The sequence below is a fragment of the Sparus aurata genome, chromosome 19 (genome assembly GCF_900880675.1).
Source record: "Sparus aurata chromosome 19, fSpaAur1.1, whole genome shotgun sequence".
NCBI classification, from domain to species: domain Eukaryota; kingdom Metazoa; phylum Chordata; class Actinopteri; order Spariformes; family Sparidae; genus Sparus; species Sparus aurata.
The window spans coordinates 13,970,016-13,991,033 of record NC_044205.1 but is presented as its reverse complement, the minus strand read 5'-3'; the positions used below and the strand labels follow the sequence as shown (position 1 = coordinate 13,991,033).

The window sequence follows — 21,018 nt, the reverse complement described above, 5'->3', positions numbered from 1 at the left end:
GAAAAAATCCTTTTGTACGGTTTCTCTCCAAGGGCCAAATCACATGTAGAACAATGGGGCGACCGCTTCCTGCACAACCAAACAGGCTGGACACAGAAAGACTTACAAGTGCTTAGAAGTCATATTCATCTGTAAAAAAACAACAACCAAGTTTCCGCAGATGAATGTTTCCGTTGCCGAAGCGCAGAAATCCCCCAAACACGGTGCAGCCCTTTTTCTTTATTTTAAACCGAACAAACACATGATTTATTTTTTTCATTCTGATTATTTGCGTAATAAACCAGCTGGGTTTGATTGATCACCACACTACAGGTGACTTTTTTTTCTCTCTCTCTCTCTCTCTCTCTCTCTCTCTCTCTCTCTCTCAGATGCGCTGAATGAAGCCCGTTTGCAGGACTCCGAGTGTAAAAAAAATTAATAATACTGGAATTTTGTGAGGCTTTTTGGGAAAACGAGCTGAACTTTTGTCAGTAACACTTTTTAATCATAATCTGCATAAAAACAGAAACACACCTGACACACACACACGCAGAGGGAGAGAGAGGGAATCAAAAAGCAACCTCAAACACACGTCTCGCGTCGCGCATCAAAAACGGGCCTGCACACTGTGTAGAATCTTATTTTATAGGCGACATCGTTTATGTACCAATGCACACAGACTCGTGCGTAATTTACGCAACATATGGATGAACGCTTTCTGCTTCTTTTACTCTCTAATAATATAGTCGTGTGTGTGTTTTTTTCCCCTCTCTCCACTCACTTGGAATGGAGGGACTGCATCTGATCTGCTGCGAATCTAAACATTCAGGCTTAAAAAAAAAAAAAAAAAAAAAAATCAAAAGCCACGATGCATCACAGTAATCCACCACATGTTGGAAAGTCATCACTGCCCTTTCGGGACCGCTGAGGCCCCGTGTGGGTTCAAATAGAGCCAAACTGCAAAAAAAAAAAAAGAAAAAAAAAATCCAATACAGGGTCACACACAAAAATCCCCCTCTCTATTCAGAGCTCCATTCACTGGCGTTTATATTTAGTGTCCTAACAAAGTGCATCGGTCTACTGGCCCTATATCCTTTCAATGCAAACCGTTTACTGTGTGTTTTCCCCCCCTGGTTTCTTTAATAGTGGCTTTTGGGCAAGAGGAAGACTTTACACAGTCTCAATCGGGGAGAAAATCAAGAGATCTTGTTCGCCTTCATGGAAAAAATCGAAGCTGGGGGTGAATTGAACTGCATGAGCCGGGGCTTGGGATGTGATGATAAGGCTGCTGCTGGCAAGTGAACTACTAGGTCTACTTTGCAGCCACATTGACTGGACTGCACCCATACCAACTGGATCCTTAAGAAGCCAAGAGATCCGAGCCCGACCCGACCCGAGGCTGTTTATTCTGGGTTTAGAGAGGTCTCTGACAAAGGGGGTGGGTGGGTCGAGGTGAGGAACAGAGGCGTCACTTTTTTCACCCGGATCCAAGGCTCCTGCTGCTGCTGCTGCTGCTGCCGCTACTGCTGCTGCAGCTGCCTGCCTGTCCTCCAGGGGGGTTTTTCGAGTCTGTCAGCCTTGGAAGGCGTCGCTCACAGACGGCTTGGAGAACCGAGTCGACCCGCTGCTGCAGCGGACGCGCAAAAAAAAAAAAAAAAAAAAAAAGTCCAGCGGGGGCCGTGCGTCGAGCTCCCCAAAGCTGCGTGGAGAGGACCTATTTCTCATTTGCGACTTTATGCACCCAAGCGGAGGACTTTTGTAGACATAAACCACCTTGATTTTTCCTTTTTTTTTCTCTCGTTCTCTCTCTCTTCTCCGATCATCTCCTTTTCTGTGAAAGGATGTACTTGTTATCCACTTTCGGGTGATTAAAATGTGCGCGCGCTGCTGGCATTTTTCGGCGGAGTCGCGTTTGTTATTTTATTTGTCTTCGAAGAGAAAGAGAGAAAGCACAAAGCGGATTTAGGGAACTGATATAGGCTGCCGCTTATCTTAACCTCCTGCGTTTTCGCAAATCCCCCCGGTCTCCACCCTCCCTCTCTCCCCTGCAGACGATGCTCTTTCTCCGGAGGACCAGCTCCACAATAGACGGCGTTAACTAATATTTCGCCTCCCCCCCATTTCCATATCAGCAGCATCCTCAATTAATTATAGATTTTTATCTGTAAACTCCGTTCTGGTGTCTGTCTCCCTCTCTCTGTGTGTGTGTGTGTGTGTGCGTGTGTGTGTGTGTGCGCCTGCTTGCTTGCTTGTGTGTGTGTGTGCGCGCGACTGTGCCAGTATTTGCGTGCTGTAAAACAAATAAATGACCAAGAACATTTCTGCGTGGCATCGCCAGAACGCATGAGACCAGGTGGACTGGAATTAAGCTCATTTTAATTAAAGCGTAATAATCAAATATATACAAAAAAAAAAGAAAGAAAAGATAAAGGCTGCTGTTTTATTTTCCAACGCGTCCGCTGACGTGTGAAAGGCAGTATCGAACACTCGGTGATCTTGTGCCACTTGAGCAGATCAATAACTTGGGAGTCGTCCGGAGATATTACCATAAAGGCTTGACACAGAGGGAGACGTCTGGATGGGACCATTGTGGCTCCATCGATATATTCTCTGAAGTCAAACTGAAAACATGGACCCGTGTATTCTGGTTTTTTTTTTTTAGAAACAAAAAAGCATTTTAAAATGACTCTGTTAACTCCCCTACAAGCAGTCACACTGGTCAGTGTTTTCTGGATGTGCAACTCAGACTTCCACCTTGTTTGTCCTGTGCGTCGGCGCCCTCATGGGGTTGCATGGCTGACCCCTCTGCCTCATCATGACACAAACACACACACATACACACACTCACACACACACACTCACACACACGCACACACACACACAAACGCACACACAAAAACACGCTAAAAAGCCCCACAGCTCTGACCCGCAACCTGCCACAGTGACCCACTGGCCAACTCTCGTCCGGCAAACACACGCACGCACAAACAAACAAGCTCCATCAAGGCCCCGCGAAAGAGACAATAAGAAGTTAAGTGCAAAACTCTTTGAACGCACCACACCAGAGGAAGATGCTGCCACTCACTGCACAACAATTCAAAGCGAAATTAGAAACAAATCTTCCCGTCGAAATACGAGCGATAATTCAAAGTGTATTTTACACCAAAACTGAACAGCAACCTGCCACACAGAAATCCTCCCAATGTGGAAGTCACTCTGTGAGTTGTCACCTGCGTTAAAATCAAGGTGCGGAGCCGCAAAAGTCGGTTAATTGCGAATAAAACAGTCAGAATTATTTCTGTGATTTCGGCGAATTAAAAGTCGAAGAAAAACATCTTCCCCCTTCAACTTGTCTGCAGGCAAAACGCTCCACAGAGAAGTGGGCTAAAAATAAAAAAAAAATAGACAGTTGACTCCTGAGCAAATAAAAACGAGGAAAACGCAGCAAAACACACTGAAACAAAATCAAGTTTTTAGCCCAGACATGCTCAACATAAAGCCTCTTGACGTTTTTCCACACTCAGCCCCCCTAAAGCCATCCAACATCGCTCCATAAATATGCAATCGTTAAAGGGAAAAAAAAAGACAAAAACTTCAAATCTACCTCCTCTTACCTCCTTAAAATCCCCCAAAAAGCATAAAGTATAATAAGCCATTGAAAGAGAAGAGAAATAAAAATGTAGACTCTCGGTACCTTTGGTATAAAACATTCCGTTTTTCTTCCTTTCTGTCTTTCTCTTGCTCAGTAGCGATCCGATAATAGCATATGGAAAGTGTTTTCAAAATGCCCAGATTTGGCACATTGTCATTGAAAAGAGAGGAGCGCAGTGATGCGGTGCTACAACAGGGGAAATGAGTTGCGGATTGGACGCAGCCCGCCTCGGTGCGGACTTATCCCACTTTAATTTAATATTCCGCAATCACACACACTAGTGATGGCATATAATTCAAGGAGAAATTCAGAGGGAAGGAAATGCTTTTGTGTGTGTGTGTTTGTGTGTGTGTGTGTGTATGCGTGTGGGTTTTTTTTTTTTACACCACTTTATTTGATTAAGGAGAGAGGCAGCACAATATTGTGTCTTTTTCACCCTGTTTCCCCTCTTCTTCTCTGCCTTCCCCCCATCCCGAGTCACTTATTTTTTTATCATATACACGAAACAAAAAGATATTTATTTGTTTGCATTTAGATCGTTTATTTAAATAAAAAAAAATACAAAAAAATCAACAACTCCCCGACTTCTTTGCGCGTCGGTGTCACACTGGAATCATCCCTAACATAAAATCGAGACCCATAAACGCTTGTTTGTAAAACACTGAACCCAAAATCGATGTATTGGGACATTTCAATCGATTATATAAACGAAAATCCATACGCAACATGAGACCGGTATCAGCCCACTCTTCCGCTCCCTTTTAAAGAGAGAGAGACAGAGAGGCAGCAAGGGGGGGGGGGAGAGAGAGAGAGAGAGAGAGAGAAGGGGGGGAAGCAGAGAAGAGAGAAAAGAAACAAAGACTGTCAATGCAGCCCTTTGCCTCAGTCACTTAGATCAGGGCTTCTCCAACATTTTCATGTCAAGGACCCCCAAATGGACACACCTTGTGCCAAGGGTCCCCATTTAATTGGATTTCGTCCCTGGGACTCCCAATATGGGTTTCTCTCCTCTCTTCTTCTTCTTTTTTTTTTAGTGGTTGTTCTTTATTGATTTAGAATTGCATTGTAAAACCTGCTGTAAGCGTGGCGCTAATGGCGCCACGCTTACAGCAGGTAAGGTAAACCCTTTCCGTTCAGACACGTGTTCTCTGATTGGCATAATTTCAGGTTAATGAAATCACGGCGCAATTAAACAATTCTTCTCATCGCCAGAAGGAGAAGGAGGAAGAGGAGGAGGAGTGGTGGGAGGGTGGAGAGGAGGGGGGGGGGGGGGGGGGTCTGCGTGGCCTTCGTGGACCTTTGAGGATCCTGGAGCCCCACTTTTCGAGAACCACTGACTTAGATGTCAAAGTGCTTCCAGATGCGCAGTGATAGCGCAACTCCTGATGACAACAATTAGACAGGGAGAGAAAAAAAAGGAAAAAAATGCCCCTAATCAAACTGGGCCACGCGGGATTAAGTTGCATTTCAAGGGTCAAGGGGAACCGCTTCAGCACCCCGTCCCCCCCATCCCTCTCTCCACAGCCTACACCCCCCTTGTCTCCACCGCTGAGGATCACATTTCAGCAAACACACAACCTTCCCAAGCAACAATCAAGCACTTCAGCCACTATAATCAGGTATGCAAATTTTCCAAGAGGGAAGAGACTCGGACATGATAGCCGGTGCGCGCTGTCAGATGAGCTATTGCATAAACTGTGCATTAATATGCAACATGATATAGGGGGGGTAAAATAAGGAGGTGCCAATCATGTAAAATTTACATGGGACCACAGCTGCTAGGGCTCTCGAGCAGGAGGAAGAGGTGGGGTGGAAATTGGGTGCGTGTGTGTGTGTGTGTGTGTGTGTGTGTGTTTGGGGTGTGGGGGGGATTTAAGATTAGGAGACAGGGGAAGGAGGACGCGGGTGGAGGTGCTGGGTGGTGGTGGGGTCCGTGCAGCCGCTGGTGCCACTCTGTTTATTTGATAAGAGCAATCGATGGCCCCTGACTGTAAAGTCTTTACCCAGATGCAGGCGGGGCAGGGGGGGGGGGGGGGGCCGCCGTGATATTGCTCCCGAGGAAGAACAAGTGTTGTGGCAAGCAGGGGAGGAGGAGGAGGAGTGGAGGAAGGAGAGACACGAGGAGGAGAAGAAGGAGGAGAAGGGTGACTTGGCAGACGTCGTCGCCCGCATTTTCGGTCACTGGCGAGAGGAAATCAACACACACACTCAGAAACACACACACACACACACACACACACACACACACACACACACACACACACACACACTCATCCTCCTCGCTCCCCATGTGTGCATCTCTCCCTCTCTCTCTCTCTCTCTCTCTCACACACACACACACACACACACCACTGCTGTTTCCATTCAGTCTCACCTCGCCCTCCTGCCCTCCTCCCACTTGGCCCTTTGGTCCTCCGATCTTTTTCATTGTTGATCCCTCTTTAATAGACACGCGTCTAGTGAGTGTCCTCCATACACTGACGGAGGAATAAAAGGAACCCCCCCCCCCAAAAAAAATAAAAAAATACAAATACAAATCGGCCTCCTCGTCATGGCCCACCAACCCAAAAAAAAACAACAAAAAAAAAAACACACCGAGACGCCCCGAGCTCCGTTCAGCGCCAAATTCTATTGATTATCACTCAGATCCGCACACACACTTATAGACCTGTAAAGCCGCCGCGGATGGGAACAATGGCACCTGTGTGCTGCGCGCACGAGAAAAGGGTAAATTAATCGACAGCTGATCGAAATAACAATGACTCCCGGTCAGTCATTTGCCGACAATTTGCATATTTACTGCAGTGATAAATAAATGAAAATGAATTAAATATGCTACCTTGGTAAAATACTCCATCACACCTTTTAGAGCATGTTGTGGAAAAAAAAGCTAAATTGTGACGAATAAATAATAATAATGGCGATAATAACGCCTTGTTTTACGCGCTGCCTTAAATAAATTATGGCAATAAAATATAAGTCAAATTAAAGCAATAAAAATGTAATTTGAAATCTAACAGAGGGCCTGCTATTTAATGGCCTCGTGAAAGCGAGGCTGCTCCACTGTATGTTGTCACATGTCTTATTAAAGCGCTTCCTTCATGACAACCCAGGAAGCTTGAACATGTCAATTTAGTGGTCCGAGAGGTCCTCTCCAGGAGCCCCCACTCTCCCTCTCTCTCTCTCTCTTGGGGGCTGTCACCCCTCCACCTCCCCACTCCACCATCCATCCATCCATGCCCCCTCACCCCCACCACCACCACTCACTCCTTTTCCCTCTGACACTCAGTGGGCCATCCCAACACGGCGAATAACCCGGTCAGTAGCGAGAAGTCAGTTCTATGGCAACAGATTGACATCTCGACATCCAGTGGAAAAAAAAACAAAAAAAAACGTCAGGAGCGCCTCATACAGCAGCCCGGGCTGTGCTTGGTACTCACAAAAAGTAATGTATCCCACGACTTAAGAGTAATATTACTGTGGCCCACTACTTTTTGACAGGAGGCCCATATTTGTGACGCTGCTTCTGCTGAATTAACTTCCTATAGATTAGCGTTTCTCCGGGAAAATAAAATAAATGAAGATATCTTATTCTTTATTTCATTTGGATTCCTATTCAAAAGAAATGTTCAACTACAAATGACATGATTTTAAAATTATTAAATCAACTTTTTGGGATAAAATAAATGACATAATGTTTTAATTGTCAATGTAATTTGGATTAAAAAAGGGCAGATATTCCCGCCACCACTCGCCGTTTGTGTCGCAGCACGTCACAATGCAAAGAGTGACCACCCAACGGTGTTGTCAGCTGTGAGCTTGTACAGTCAGTCGAGTCAGTCAGTCAGTCTCCTGCCTGGACGCCATCATCTATCAAGCCAGCCAAGTCAACCGGAGGCGCAATGACCAATGCGTAAATGCGCACGGATTAGCGGATGCGGTTCAGACAAATTGGCAACGCTTGGAGCGAAAGAGAGAATAAAAGAAAGAGAGAGGATGGACGGGGAGAGAGAGGCGTCGTTTTTTTTTTTTTTTTTTTTGAGGTGTGCATTGACCCTGAAAGATGCTTGTTGGCTTCTTCACTGCATTAGAGGAGTCCTTATGAGGGCTCTTCAGCCTCCCTCCCCAGTGTCCGTCATTAAACCAGATGACCGGGGTTCAAGCAGCCATTTCTGCAGACGACTACCCTGCCGAAGTGTCATTGAGCAAAACACAAAGTCCCTTTCCAGCTTCAGATGCCTGTTCTCTGGGTGGGTCTGACCTCTGACCTCACCGTGTTGGGGGCAGAAGACAGAAGATTTTCCCTATGGAGATCAACATGGCTCAACAATATTATCTTTTGATGGAGGAAAATAAATATAAAACAGCAGCAGCCAGTAACTATTTTTAAAGCTTAGCAAAGGAGATCTTTTTTTTTCCTGTTCTCGGATAATAAAATGAATTTATCTAATCTCTAATTTCCATCCTTTAATGGCTTGTTAAGTTTTGTAAAATGAAAAAAAAAAAAAAAAAAACAGTAGAAAATGAAATGATGAAAAATTAAACAGCAAAGTGAATATGAGGAAATTATGAGTGCTTTTCACTTCCTCATCACACATTCATACCCGCAAATGTAACACAATCTAGATGGACAGAAAGATAGACTGATTGGGAGAGATTGCTCTGTATCGTAATGCAAAGTCAATATTGTTTTTAACGGAAGAAAACCCCATAACTTGAACTAATTCATAATCAAACAAGCAAGGAAACTGTGGATAGGAGTGAAGTGGCGCAAACAAGCCGTCGACACACACACACATGCGTGCGCACACACACACACATGCACTCAGAGACACACACAAACACAGACTCTGTTATGTTTTCAATTTGGGTTGAAATGTAGACATTTTCCCTTGGTTGCATAACTGCCATCCGTATCGCCCCTCCCTTCAATTAAATGCTATTTCTCCCAAACAAAATGTCAGAATCATTCCACACAGGGTAGTTCAACAGTGATTTGTTCTGAAAGCTATGTGTCTTTCTCTGAGATGGTGTGTGCACTCGTGTGTGTGTGTGTGCCTGTGCGTGTGAGGGAGAGTGCGCGCGTGTGTGTCTATGTCTGTTTGTGTGTCCTGACCTCAATTCTAACTGGGTTCACAAAGGGACGGGGAAAAAAAAAAGGTGCCTAAAAATACATTTAATTCACAATCAGCCCAACTGAGCTGAGAATGACAAATCCTTTTAGAACGCCCCACAGTGAGATGTAAGATTAGTAAACATAAACACACACACACACACACACACACACAGATATAGATGCATGCACCAAGTTGTGCAAACTACACACAACATGCAAGGACACTCAACAGAGGGAGGTGAAACACAATCAGCTGTGGAAAATTCCAAAAGGAATTCTACCTGAAAATAATGTGCTTTTAAATAAAAACATTAAAAAAAAAACATATTTTAAAGAGATGACCGGCCTGAAGACTAAAAATACCAAACACATATTTTTTTTACTTCATTGTTAAAGTGGATAAATATTAAAGGAATAATTTTAAGGACACTCAAATACTCCGTCCAGTTTGTTCCGATGAATATGTCATTTTTGTTCTCCTCCAAAGGTCATAATAATTCAACATTTTAGAGGCTTAAATGAATAATACAGGTCCATTTTTTAAGCACATGTTATTATCTTTGTACGGCTGCCCTCTGTGGAAAAATGGAATTAAATCAAAATACCAGAAAATCTTGTGCGGCAAAGAAAAAAATATAAAGTGTAAAATAAACGCATTTTTCATTTCATTCAGCACGACTTATAACCGACACTGCTGCGCCACAGCCGTCCATCTTTTTCTGTATGAACACCGGCGCGGACACCACTGGCTCAGAGAGAGTCCAAGATGGCCGCGCACCTGTCATGGAGGTGGATCGTCCTGATTACGTATGGAGATCAGCTCGAGGCCTTGGTAAGCCACGGAGAGCATGCACACCTCGAGTTGCTGGTTCAACGGCGGTCAAAAGCCTGTCGTTTCTTAAAAACCGCTGACTGCCCTTTAGAAAGAAAGGATAAACCCTGGTGGTGTCTTCTCTCTCTCTCTCTCTCACACTTCCTTTCTCTTTCCCTCCATTGCCCTCTCTGTGTCTCTCTCTCTCTCTCTCTCTGTCTCTCTCTCTCTCGCCCCCTCTCTCACATCAGAAGCGCTGAAATGCACCCCAGGGCCAAATCGCACAGAACAACCCCTCTGAGCCAGAGAAAAAAGCTGGAATCCGTTTGCCCTGATATTTCACCAGCACCAGCCAGGAGCGAGGGGAGAGGGAAAGACAGAGGGAGAGAGAGAGAGAGAGAGGGGGAGAGAGAGAGAGAGAGAGAGAGAGAGAGAGAGAGAGAGAGAGAGAGAGAGAGAGAGGGAAAGAGACTGGGGCAGAGGAAAAAAGGGATAGATGGGAAAACGGCAGACCAGGGCTGTATTTATTGGGGGTGTGAGTGCCGCGCTGTAGGCTGTGGGATGGTCGGGGTAGAGTGCAAGGTGTTGCTGTTAGGTGTGGTTGGGTTTATACAGAGAGGGACGAGCATGCATAGATAGGATGGTGAGAGGGGAAAAAAAGAGGGAGAGATGGAAGGATTGGTCATGCGCAAGGTAAGAGAGAGGCTTTGTTTGATTGTATGTGGGAGGGGGGTGAGGGGGATGAGAGGGAGGGGGCTGAAGCTGTCGTCTGTGGGGTTATTATTATTGCAGGCAATCTTTGTGTGTGTGTGTGTATGTGTGTGTGTGTGTGTGTGTGTGTGTGTGTGTGTGTGTGTGTGTGTGTGTGTGTGTGTCTAAGAGAGAGGAGGAGAGATGAGGAGATATGAGATTCAGCTGCGGGGTCATTATTTTTTTTTTCTGACGCATGTCACGAGGCTACAGGAAAAAGGGTTTGGAGTCACACTTTGATGACATCACTCATCGCGCACGCTCATCTGCATACTTAACAAGACATGTGACCGCAGGTACCGGCCGAGGCATTGACGAGCGTGCTTTTTTTTGGGGGGGGCCACCTATCCATGTATTGATTCGAGCGCGAGAGGCTGCACTCAAAAGTACAGTAAATGCAACATCCGGTGCAAACACACGCAAAAACACAGGCGAGGCCCCGCGGATTAACATCTCGGCCCCGCTATCTCAATAATAACTGCGAGAAGAACAGACCACCTTCACGGCGTAGAGGGAAGTGATAAGGAGAAGGGAAAAAAAAAATAAGGGCAGAAAATATAAAAGGATATAGGGTTTAAATGAAAGAGAGATTAGAGGAGCAGAGTGGGAGAGAGCAGCGTTTTTTGCCATTTCACCCAGTTTAATAGGAGGACAGTTAATGGGCCTTTTTTTATCGGGCGCAGGCATCAATCAAGAGGTGTCAGGCGGCCGCTGGATCTGGGCTGTGGTCCTCTTCACAGATGACTGATTAGCAAGCCAAAATCACCAGATCCATCTTCCGACGGTCACTTTTATTACAGTCATTTTTAAAGTGACAGCAACCTGCCTTGTCTCACAACACTGGCCACCGCATATATATTCTCATCTTCTCCCCCCCCCCACCTTCTTTCGTTTTCCCCTCTCTGCATCTGTCTTCCTCTCTCGCTCTGTCGCTGGGTATTTGGTCAGTCACTCTTCTGTTTTTCTTCACTCCCCCCCCCCCCCCCCCCCCCCCCCCACCCATCTCCTTCTTTTAACTACTTTAATCTGACTTTCTTTCTGTCCCTCCTATGCCCACCACCACCACCACTACCGTCACCAACCCCCCCGTTGGTGCTACACGCATTCTCTCTCTCACTCTGCTGGGCAGGTGGAGGGGAAGCAGGGTCAGAGAGGTGTGGAGAAAGACAGGGGAGAGAGGGGGAGAAAATAAGACCCCCTCCTCTTCCATTGTCTGAAGGGTGTGTTCTGAATCCCTATATCGCTGGCTCTCCAGAGATGGCGAGAAATTCGTTTTGCACAGTTTCCCCCCGCTGTCTTACATTGGAGGAGGAATTTCTCCATTCCCAAGCACAAGATGAATGTAAATGAAACAGTTGCGGCTCAGAGTGTGTTGGTCACAGCTGCGTTTACGTGGCTGCACTCAGCAGACGGCATTTAAAAAAAAAACAGACAGGGTGACATTAAAGTTGGAGGCCGGGGAGTGTTAAAAATGTGTATTTGGGGGCCAGAATGTAATAATATGTTGCTGGGAAGGGGTGTCAGGAGACTGTCTTGGGGTAGAAATTTGTTTTGGAGCTTGTCAGTCAGATTTCTCATCATTTCCTGCCTCCGTTTACTTACAGGCTGCGTTCAAAATAAATCACTGCATCAAATAATCATCGTGCAATCATTCAAAATGGCAGCTGAGCTATGTTTACCCAACGGTTCGCACACACACAGTGTGTGTGTGAGTGAGTGTGTATGAGGCCAGGCTCTAAAGAGCACTCCTGTGTCTTGGCAGGAGATATGCTAATCGCAACTGACATCAATCTGAAAAACATCAGCCGAAGTAACATGTGTCTAAGATTACATTTACAACCTTCTGAGAAGAGAGGGACAGCGCGCGCACACACACACACACACCCAGACAAACACACACAGTGAAGGAAAAGTGGGTCAGGTAAAACAAGCAAACGTATTTCAGAGACAGCCTGCCATTTGCGATGTCCTCAAAAAACAACTGATTGAACAGCTTGTCGAAACATTAAGGCTCAAATTTGAAAGCTTTGGAGTTGTCTTAAACACAAGGAGGATTATTCTATTAAACAAATGTGTCCTTTGTTTTTCCACTGCCCCGCTTAAATACTGAATGCTTTTAATAAAGAGACACACAAAAAAGCTATTACGCAGACGTTTAAACTTAAGGTTATGAGTTCCTTCCTGTGTTTTTTAAGAAGGGGTGGAGGGAATACGTCATTTTTTAAAAAACGTTTTTTTTTTTTTTTTTCGTTGGGCTGCGATATGCATTAGAAAGACAACCTGGGTCACATTTTACAGTGAAGCACCTGAACATCAGAGCGACTCAAGCGGGTGTAAAATATGTGTCCTGCTAAAACCCATTTGGTTAGGAGCCTTAGATGTGTGTGTGTGTGTGTGTGTGTGTGTGTGTGTGTGTGTGTTGGGGGGCAGATAGGCAGAGAGACACACAGGAAATCATAGTAATGGTGCTAGCAGCTGTGGGTTCATAAGTGAACACATACGACTGTGGATATACTGGATCGGTCTTCCCCTAAGCTTCAGATCAGATGTGTGTGTGTGTGTGTGTGTGTGTGTGTGTGTGTGTGTGTGTGTGTGTGTGTGTGTGTAGAAAAGAGGCTTTCATGTCTCTGCGTTATGAAGTCTACATTTCAACTCTAAACTCTTACATACGCACGTAAACACTCAAGAGTCATTTGTCTCAACTGGAAAGCATCAGAATTGAGACGACAAACTTTTCCTATCATTAGTGTCTTCCCTCTTTCTTCCTCTCTCTCTCTCTCTCTCTCTCTCCCTCTCTCGCACACACACACACACTTTGAGTCTGTCTGGAGGGCAGCGGGGCACTCAGGGGTCTGACAGCGAATTCGTCCCGAACATCCGCCAATGAGAGATCGCTGCAGTATTTTACGCTAGAAACGTTTGATGACAAGCAGTAACTAGCGTGAAATTCTCCCTAGATTAAATGTCCTAGGAGTTGTATTCCCATCCGGCAAATACACACACACACACATACACACACACACACACATACACATCTGTGAGCTGTAAGACTCCACACGAACACACACACAGACACATACATGCACACACACAAGCTGTAAAGCTCAGTCAGGGTATACCTCTCGGCAGGGGGGGAAGGCACAGGAAACAAATATAAATCCTGAGAGGCGCACACACACGCATACGGACATACAGTACACTCATGCACATACAAAAGTCGCATGCACACACACTGACAGGAGCAGACATATATACTGTATGTATACTGCATAAATACATAGAGAAACACTAACTTACTCACGGGCGTTCAGACTGGAGACACACCGGGGGGCAAATCATAGCAGGAGACTTGTAGCGTGTTTGGCTGATTACCAGTTGAGCAAATAGCAGAGAGAGCATGCTCACACTGCCACCTCCATCCTCCTACACATGCGCACACACACACACACACACACACACACACACACACACACACACACACACACACACACACACACACACACAACACACGCGCGTGTGAGCACAACACCTTTTCTTTGTGAGGTAGTCAATGTGCTGATTATTATAATCATCGTAAGTTATTTGCTTTTCTTTTTTTCTTATTTTTGGTCTTAGCTGTAGAACGAATTATGGCCGACCTCACCAGGCACAAAAGACACAAAATTACTCAGTTAGACAGGTGACACTGAAGTCAAGAGGGGAGCCAAATGAAGAGGTGTTTATACAAAGTGATTATTGGTGTGTTTTGATGAAAGAAATTACCTGATTCTTAAATAAAGGCGCACTCTTCCTCAAGTTTCAGAGAAAATTGATTCGCTATCCTCACCCGGGTTGACGGATGAGGATAGACGCACAGAGGGAAAGCTGTGACAGAGTGAGGGATAGATCGAGGGAAACAGAGAGAAGAGCAAAGTGCTGGAGTTCACTTTCAGCAGATATACGGCATGGATTTTCGGGGAGGTCTGCCGGTCGTGCCCACACTGTAGAGCTCTCCTGCATGCGTAGAGCCTCAAACTCTTGATGAACCGCTATGACCTGCAAGGCAAAGGGTCACGTGGCGACAGAGCTGGCAGAGGGTATCTGCGGGCTAGTTATCAGCAGCCTTGCTAGCTTGTTTGCTTTTGCTGAAGAAGAGGGACAATTGCAGTCGAAACACTTAGATAGTAAAATTCCATCAGGTAAGGGATTAAAAAGAAAATGTGCCCACCTCTATTTAGATGACAAATTATGATTCAAAATGATGCAAAAAAAATGTACATAAAAACTATAAAATAATGGTATGAAAGAAAAAACAAACAGTAGGAAGGCAACTTCACTCAAAGATATTGCATATGTGTGTATATATATATGTGTGTATATATATATATATATGTATATATATATATATATATATATATATATATATATATATATATATATATATATATATATATATATATATATTCATTCAGGCAAACTTATTTATTTGGGTAACATGTGTGGGTCCGTTGCTAACACAATACTATAATAACATTTAAAACATAGAAACGCATGAAATAGCAGAGTCGAATTCATCACCGCTGTGGCCTATAAGATCGTTTTGTAGCAATATTTCGCATGGTCAGTACGGGTCAGCTGGCAGCAATCATGCTAGCAGATTAGCCCGCTAGTGGTAACGCTAGCTCGGCCATTGCGGTCCGTGGAGAGTCTCCCACGGAGAGGCGTAGAGGCAGAGTTGGCTCGGATTCAGACCATGAGAAATGCATAAGCTGTATTTGAAAATAATTTAATTCTATATGGTGAGAACCTTATCCACCAACCTACTGTGGTCTGTCCTTCTCTTCTTTCCTTTACTCTGTATATTACTTTTGTATTTTTATCTTGTTATAGCTTTGTATTCCTTTACTTTCCCCTTCAGCTTTCCCCCGCAATTCAATTTGATTTCTGAATATTCTAATAGGCTTATTACACTGGACTATAGAGCATCAGAATATTTTATAATGAAAATAGTGTTTTAATCAGTTTTGCATTACTTTCCATTTGGTAAATCTTAAATGCCTGACTTGTTTTTTTATATTTCAAGTGACACGTCATGTGCAGTTCGAACAGTTTAAAAATGTGAAAGTGGAAAAGAGCATCCGTTTAGCCCAGTTTGGAGCATAATCAAATCAAGAAACAGTATATACATCACGATAAATTTAATAAATGTCCACCACACTGGGAGCAATTTAGTATATGCAGTACGTAATGCCTCCTGGTTCTTATGCAAGGTTTCCTGCTGTTCTCATGCAGGGAAAGTCGAGGTGGAGTTTGAGGGAGGTCAGGCGGAGGTAAGCCTAAATAAAGTCTCTAACTGGGCTGCTTTACAAGCCTTAGTTAAAGATATTGATTCAGTCATAAAAAAGCAACATTCTGCTTAGCGGAGAGAAAGTTGCAGTTTACAGCTTGTATGTTCATATCATCTCCTGGCATGTGTTTCCCTTACCGCAGTTATGTGCTATAATTACATTAGACTTATGACCTTTCAGAAGAGCGGGAAGGAGCAAAAAAAAAAAAAAAGAAAGAAAAAGAAAGGAAAAAAAATCCTTGAACATCTTAATTCGATCCATTTCAAACAACAGAGGCCGATTTTGGGAGAGGAGGAGGAGGCTGCACACATGACATATTACAAGGAGAGAGCGGTGCCAGCTAAAGTGGTGCCCTGTTTTTTATTTTCACTTCATATTCTTCAATGAAAGGTTCTTTTGTTGTCTACTGGCTGATTGACTTTAATGAGAAACATTCCATTGTACAAAACGTTGTTTTTTTTGTTTTTTTTTTACAAACTGAACTTTGTGTTCCTCTTACTTGTTTTCAAATTAGATTCAAAAAAGGGGACCCGGCGGTGGAGGAGGGGCCCCGGCCGTTTGGGATCACAACAAACATGATACACACACACACACACTCACACGAGCATGCCCGAGTCATTCATACATACTCACACACAGTGCTTTAATCCCTTATCCTTTTCCACTCCAAACTGTGTTATTGCCTGTAAAGAGAATTCAAAAAGCGTGACTATGACAGAGAAGGAGGGAAAGTGATATTTAGAGGAGGAAGGGGAGGGATGAGAGGACGGGATGGAGGATTTTGTTCTAACTATGCAACAGTATTCAACTTTATACTCTCACGGCATTAAACGCGGTTCGGTTATATGGCTGCAAGAGCGTGTGTGCGCGCGTGCGCGTGTGTGTGAGCGTGGTATCGACAAACTCAGCCCTTGATCTGTGAAGAGGAGGTGATGGTGTCTTAAGAGTTGGTTGTGCACAAATTGTGTAGATTTAACCACTGGAAACAATCATGGAGTGTTTGTGTGTCAGTGTGTGTGTGTGTGTGTGTGTGTGTGTATGTGTGGATTGAGCTACTGAGAGCAATTCCTCAGAATAACCGGTGAGTTGGACTACCTGCTGGCATGAGCTAAGCTGTAGATCGATAACAAGTGTTAGTGCGTGTGCGCCTGTATATGTGAAAGTGTTTGTCATATGTTTATGTGTGTGTGTGTGTGTGTGTGTGTGTGTAGGGGTGGGTGGGTTGTGGGTGTGGGTGTGCATACAGTATGTGTGTGCTGAGGCATTGTACAGTTACTGGAACACTTACTATATTTGGCTCCTTCAATGCAACACCGGGCTTTATGAAAGCGATCCATCTGAATTGCGCGGCAATAAATTTCCATCAGCCGACAATTTGGTAAGTGAAACTAACAAGTGTTTCTAAATTCTTTATAAAATTACACCTCGGCTCGAACAGATTACATGTTACAAACAACATTTAGGTCAATAATACAGTTTAGAAAACACGTCGGATCAATACGCGCGCACACACACACACAGACGGAATCAGTTGCCATGGCGTCTGTATGCTTTTTGCATGTTCCTGTCACATCGCCGACGTGCAAGTCATGTGCTGAAGGGCATGGTGACCCGAGCAGCCGGCAGCCTTTCCTCAGGGGTGACACGTCCATTACGCTCTAACAACAGGGACAGCCAGCGTCAGAGGCCCTGTTCAACCTAAAACCCGGCTCTGACAGCATCTCTCTCTCTCTCTCTCTCGCTCTCTCTGGCGCTCGCCTGCTCTCATATCACCGGGAATCATTTCTTAAAAAATTTCCTGCACATGTTTGAATTTCCTCTGCATAATTTCAATAGGTGTCATGGGTGCAGCGTTCATGAAACATGCAGAAGGGCCCAGGAAACCTTCAACCTTTTGGCCTTTGCTTTTTCAGCTCGTTGCTGCCAAGCTTAGCCGCAGGCAAATAAAATGCACAGTCATGTGATATTATAGAATATATTACAGGAGCGTATAGGCCGTGATCAGATAGGACAGCCGAGTGAGTGCTGCTAGTGCGGCCAAGCTGCACGAGGTCTGATAGGTGCTCAGGCTTAATCAATGCATTTGGCAGTGTGGTTGCATTTGCAGCGATGGAGGAGGACTTGGATCAGAATTGTTCATACATTAATGACCACTATGGCTGCTTAACTACACATAATGTTAAGAAGCTGTGCATTTTAGACATAGTGAATATAATAGTTACGCATATAGTAAAAAGTCAACAATTTATGTGATTATATAAATTAGTTTTTTTAAAGAAAAGTTGTGTCAAAGATATCATAAGTAACATTTCTGCTTTCAAACTTTGTTAGATATTTTGTTGAACTGTGTACATGCATTATCACAAATGTTTCCAACAATGTTGGTAGTAATGGTGCATTTCATATGGTTGTCCGTCAGAGCGTGAGGAAGGAAGTTGGCAAATGTAAATAACAATGTGAAGTTTCCCTACGTATTTGGAGGACATAGGATCTACGCTGAACTCTCGAAGGCGACTAAAGGTTTATGTCAATCACATGAAAACTGCCTGTTGATTACTCCAACTACTGTGAACTTTCCCTCTCTCTCGAATGGCAAAGGCTGAGGGAAACATTTGTTAATCTTTAGCCATCCAAAAATGTCCGTATCCAAATCTTCCATCACTCCATTTGGAGGAGACTCAAAAAGGACAATGGAAAACAACCGATGAAAACATTGTGAACGCGGCGATAAACTGCACGGCCATGCTTATGAGCAGGGAGGGAAAACATGTCAGAGTTGTTTAAAAAATACTGCATTGTGTGTTTACAGTGTCACGTCCCATACCATGAAACAATTACCACCCTTTAATTGGTGTGTTTCTAATTACTGAACAAAAAGAAGAAGTTTCGACTTCATTGAGATGTTGCGACATTGTTACAGCGATGCATAAAATAAACAGCCAAAATACGAAACAGATTAAAATATCTCTAACTTTATCCCCCTGATAGGTTGTTAGTATTCTGGTGAGCAAGAAGAAGAAGAAAAAAAAAGTTGATATGTCTGGTCTGACACTAAACATAATCACTCCCTGAAAACAAGGGGGAAGAGTTTTGAAGCCCTTTTTGATGTAGGCAGCAGCTTGGAGTCAGTAATGAGGATGTTGATTTTGTTCTGATTATAGAATTGCTGGCCTGTTTGTTGATATTGCTCAGCTGTGTCCCTCCCTCCCGCTGAGCAACATGGACACCAACTGCCAAACATGTGAATTAAAATTACTTACCATCCAATTAGTCGCTCGGCTCGCGCTCGGATCAGAAAAAATGTTCAGCACAACAAGAGATCAAATTTAGATTTCTTGGACTTAAGACGTTGCCACTGTTTATGAGATAGGCAGCCTGGAAAAAAATGTTGCTATTGTGTTTCTCTGCAAATCACCGATACATTAAATCTGCATGTTTCATATGTACTGTATCAACATCTCTACAATACGCATCATATTACGTTCAGAGTACACGCACAAGAGCTGACTTTCTTATCATGAGGGGGAGGGTGGCGGTGTGATAGCGAGGCGAAATGGCTGTATGGTGGGAGACCACCACTTCCATCGCAGGACCATCATTCACTTCCTGTTTCAAAGGACAAAATTGGATAACTTTAGCAACTGGTGGGACAATTGGCAGATATCTTTGTTGCAATAAAACGGAATTTTTAGCAAGATTCTTAGACATAATTAGGTAACCTAATTGGGTATTTCTAGCGAGATGTCGGGACATTTTCCAGCAACAAACCTGGGAATTTTTCAGGAGACTTTGGGACATTTCGCAGCCCTCTTGTTGGCAACAAAACCAGGTAATTCTAGCAGGTTGTTGATGCATTTTCCTGCAACAAAATCAGGTATTTTAAGCCACAGCATGATCTTTTCCTTACTTTAACCAAGTGCTTTTGGTGGCTTAACATAACCAGACAATAAGTGCAGCATTGTCACATCAAACTGAATATTCAAATGTAAGAAATGTAAAGTTGAAATGTAAAGTTTCATATCAGGGGTATTGCAAAAACATGAATGCCAGAATTTGTTCTGGCGATTGGGTTTTAGGGAGGTCCAACTTTGGTACTGAGATATATAAAGAATCAGTAAAAGACTACACCACCATTTTATTTCTGTGAATTATCTCAAAAAATGTCTGGAAAATTCAGATTTGCCGGACGCTGCAAGGAATATACTGGGAAGGAGCTGATAATGTCATCTGAAATGTGTTTATCTATGTTAAACCTTTCATCCTTCATACACAAACATACCCTCGATGAACTCTGCTCTGACCTATTGGCAACTCCAGATGATTGTACACATCCGCTCTGTTTATAATCTACAACCTCAAAGGAAGCAAATACGCTGTCCACCGATCTCTCGCACACGCTGCGGATTTCAAGATGCACTCAAAAAGCAGCAGAAACAACACAAACCCCCTCAAACCCTCTTAGTAAAAATGCTAAAAATCTGAGCACTCCCATTATACATAATTTAGGGGAATCTATATTCATAGAAGTGCGAGGCGTGTTGTGCTCAATGAGGTAAAACGCCCCTGTGTGGCTAATGGAATGGCCTGAGTTGCGTGATTGAGTGAAATGTGCTGGAAAGATTGGGAGGAATTTTAGTGCAGATAAATAAAGAGAAGATTCTGCTTTTTACTGGGCGTCAGCACTAATGCAGCATCTCCCCAGGTGATCAACACATTCAGATGGGGGTAGAGATGGAAGTACGGAGAGGGGAAGTGATGGGGGGGAGACAAAGAGAGGGAAACTGATAGAGAGACAGAGAGCGAGGACACTTTAAGAAATGGCCTGCCTCAGTCCTACTCCACATGCACAAGGGCCATAGTATAGCATCTCATATATCATCGTAATGTTACCATTGGAAGGTTCAAAGGAAGGGAAGAAAAAGGGAGTGAAAAAATTGGTCTTCGCAAAATTCAAAGTCAAAATAACCAAGGGACATTATGAAGCTTCTACAGTAGATGACTTGAGAAGGCCGGGCCTGTCACCAGCATTTTTTTTCCGCCTTTTTTCTCTTCTTACCTTCCGTAATTTTGCGTCAAATGCGAGCGGGCAGCCCTTTCTTTTCACCTCCCGCTCTGCACATCCATTACCTTTGGAGAGATGCAAAGTGAACATTTCAATTGGATTGCAATGGCCAGTTAGCGCTGCTTTGATCCCCACTCTGCTCTTTGAGGGCTCCATTGTTCCTGATTTGCTGGCTTGATTTGCCTGCCTGTGGATAATGGCCGAGGAGCCACAGTCTGGGCTTCTCCCATCAACCCATTGCTCCTTATCATAGGTCTGGAGCTTGAAACATATATGAATTACTGTGATATACCCTTATGGTATGGAGCCCCTCATCCTCGG

General features: G+C 44.1%; 1 protein-coding gene and 1 long non-coding RNA gene across 2 annotated transcripts in view; one reads left to right on the top strand and one right to left on the bottom strand.

Moving 5' to 3' along the window:
- zfhx4 (zinc finger homeobox 4) overlaps positions 1-3,878 on the bottom strand; it is an 87,180-nt gene extending 83,302 nt beyond the window's left edge. Inside the window, 1 exon segment of the mRNA XM_030398886.1 lies at positions 3,674-3,878. The gene's annotated coding sequence lies outside the window, so the exon portion shown is untranslated.
- A 6,148-nt stretch (positions 3,879-10,026) lies between these two features.
- LOC115570353 (uncharacterized) overlaps positions 10,027-21,018 on the top strand; it is a 30,682-nt gene continuing 19,690 nt past the window's right edge. The window contains exon 1 of the long non-coding RNA XR_003981750.1: positions 10,027-10,251. This is a non-coding gene — a long non-coding RNA (uncharacterized LOC115570353). The remainder of the gene's footprint in view (positions 10,252-21,018) is intronic.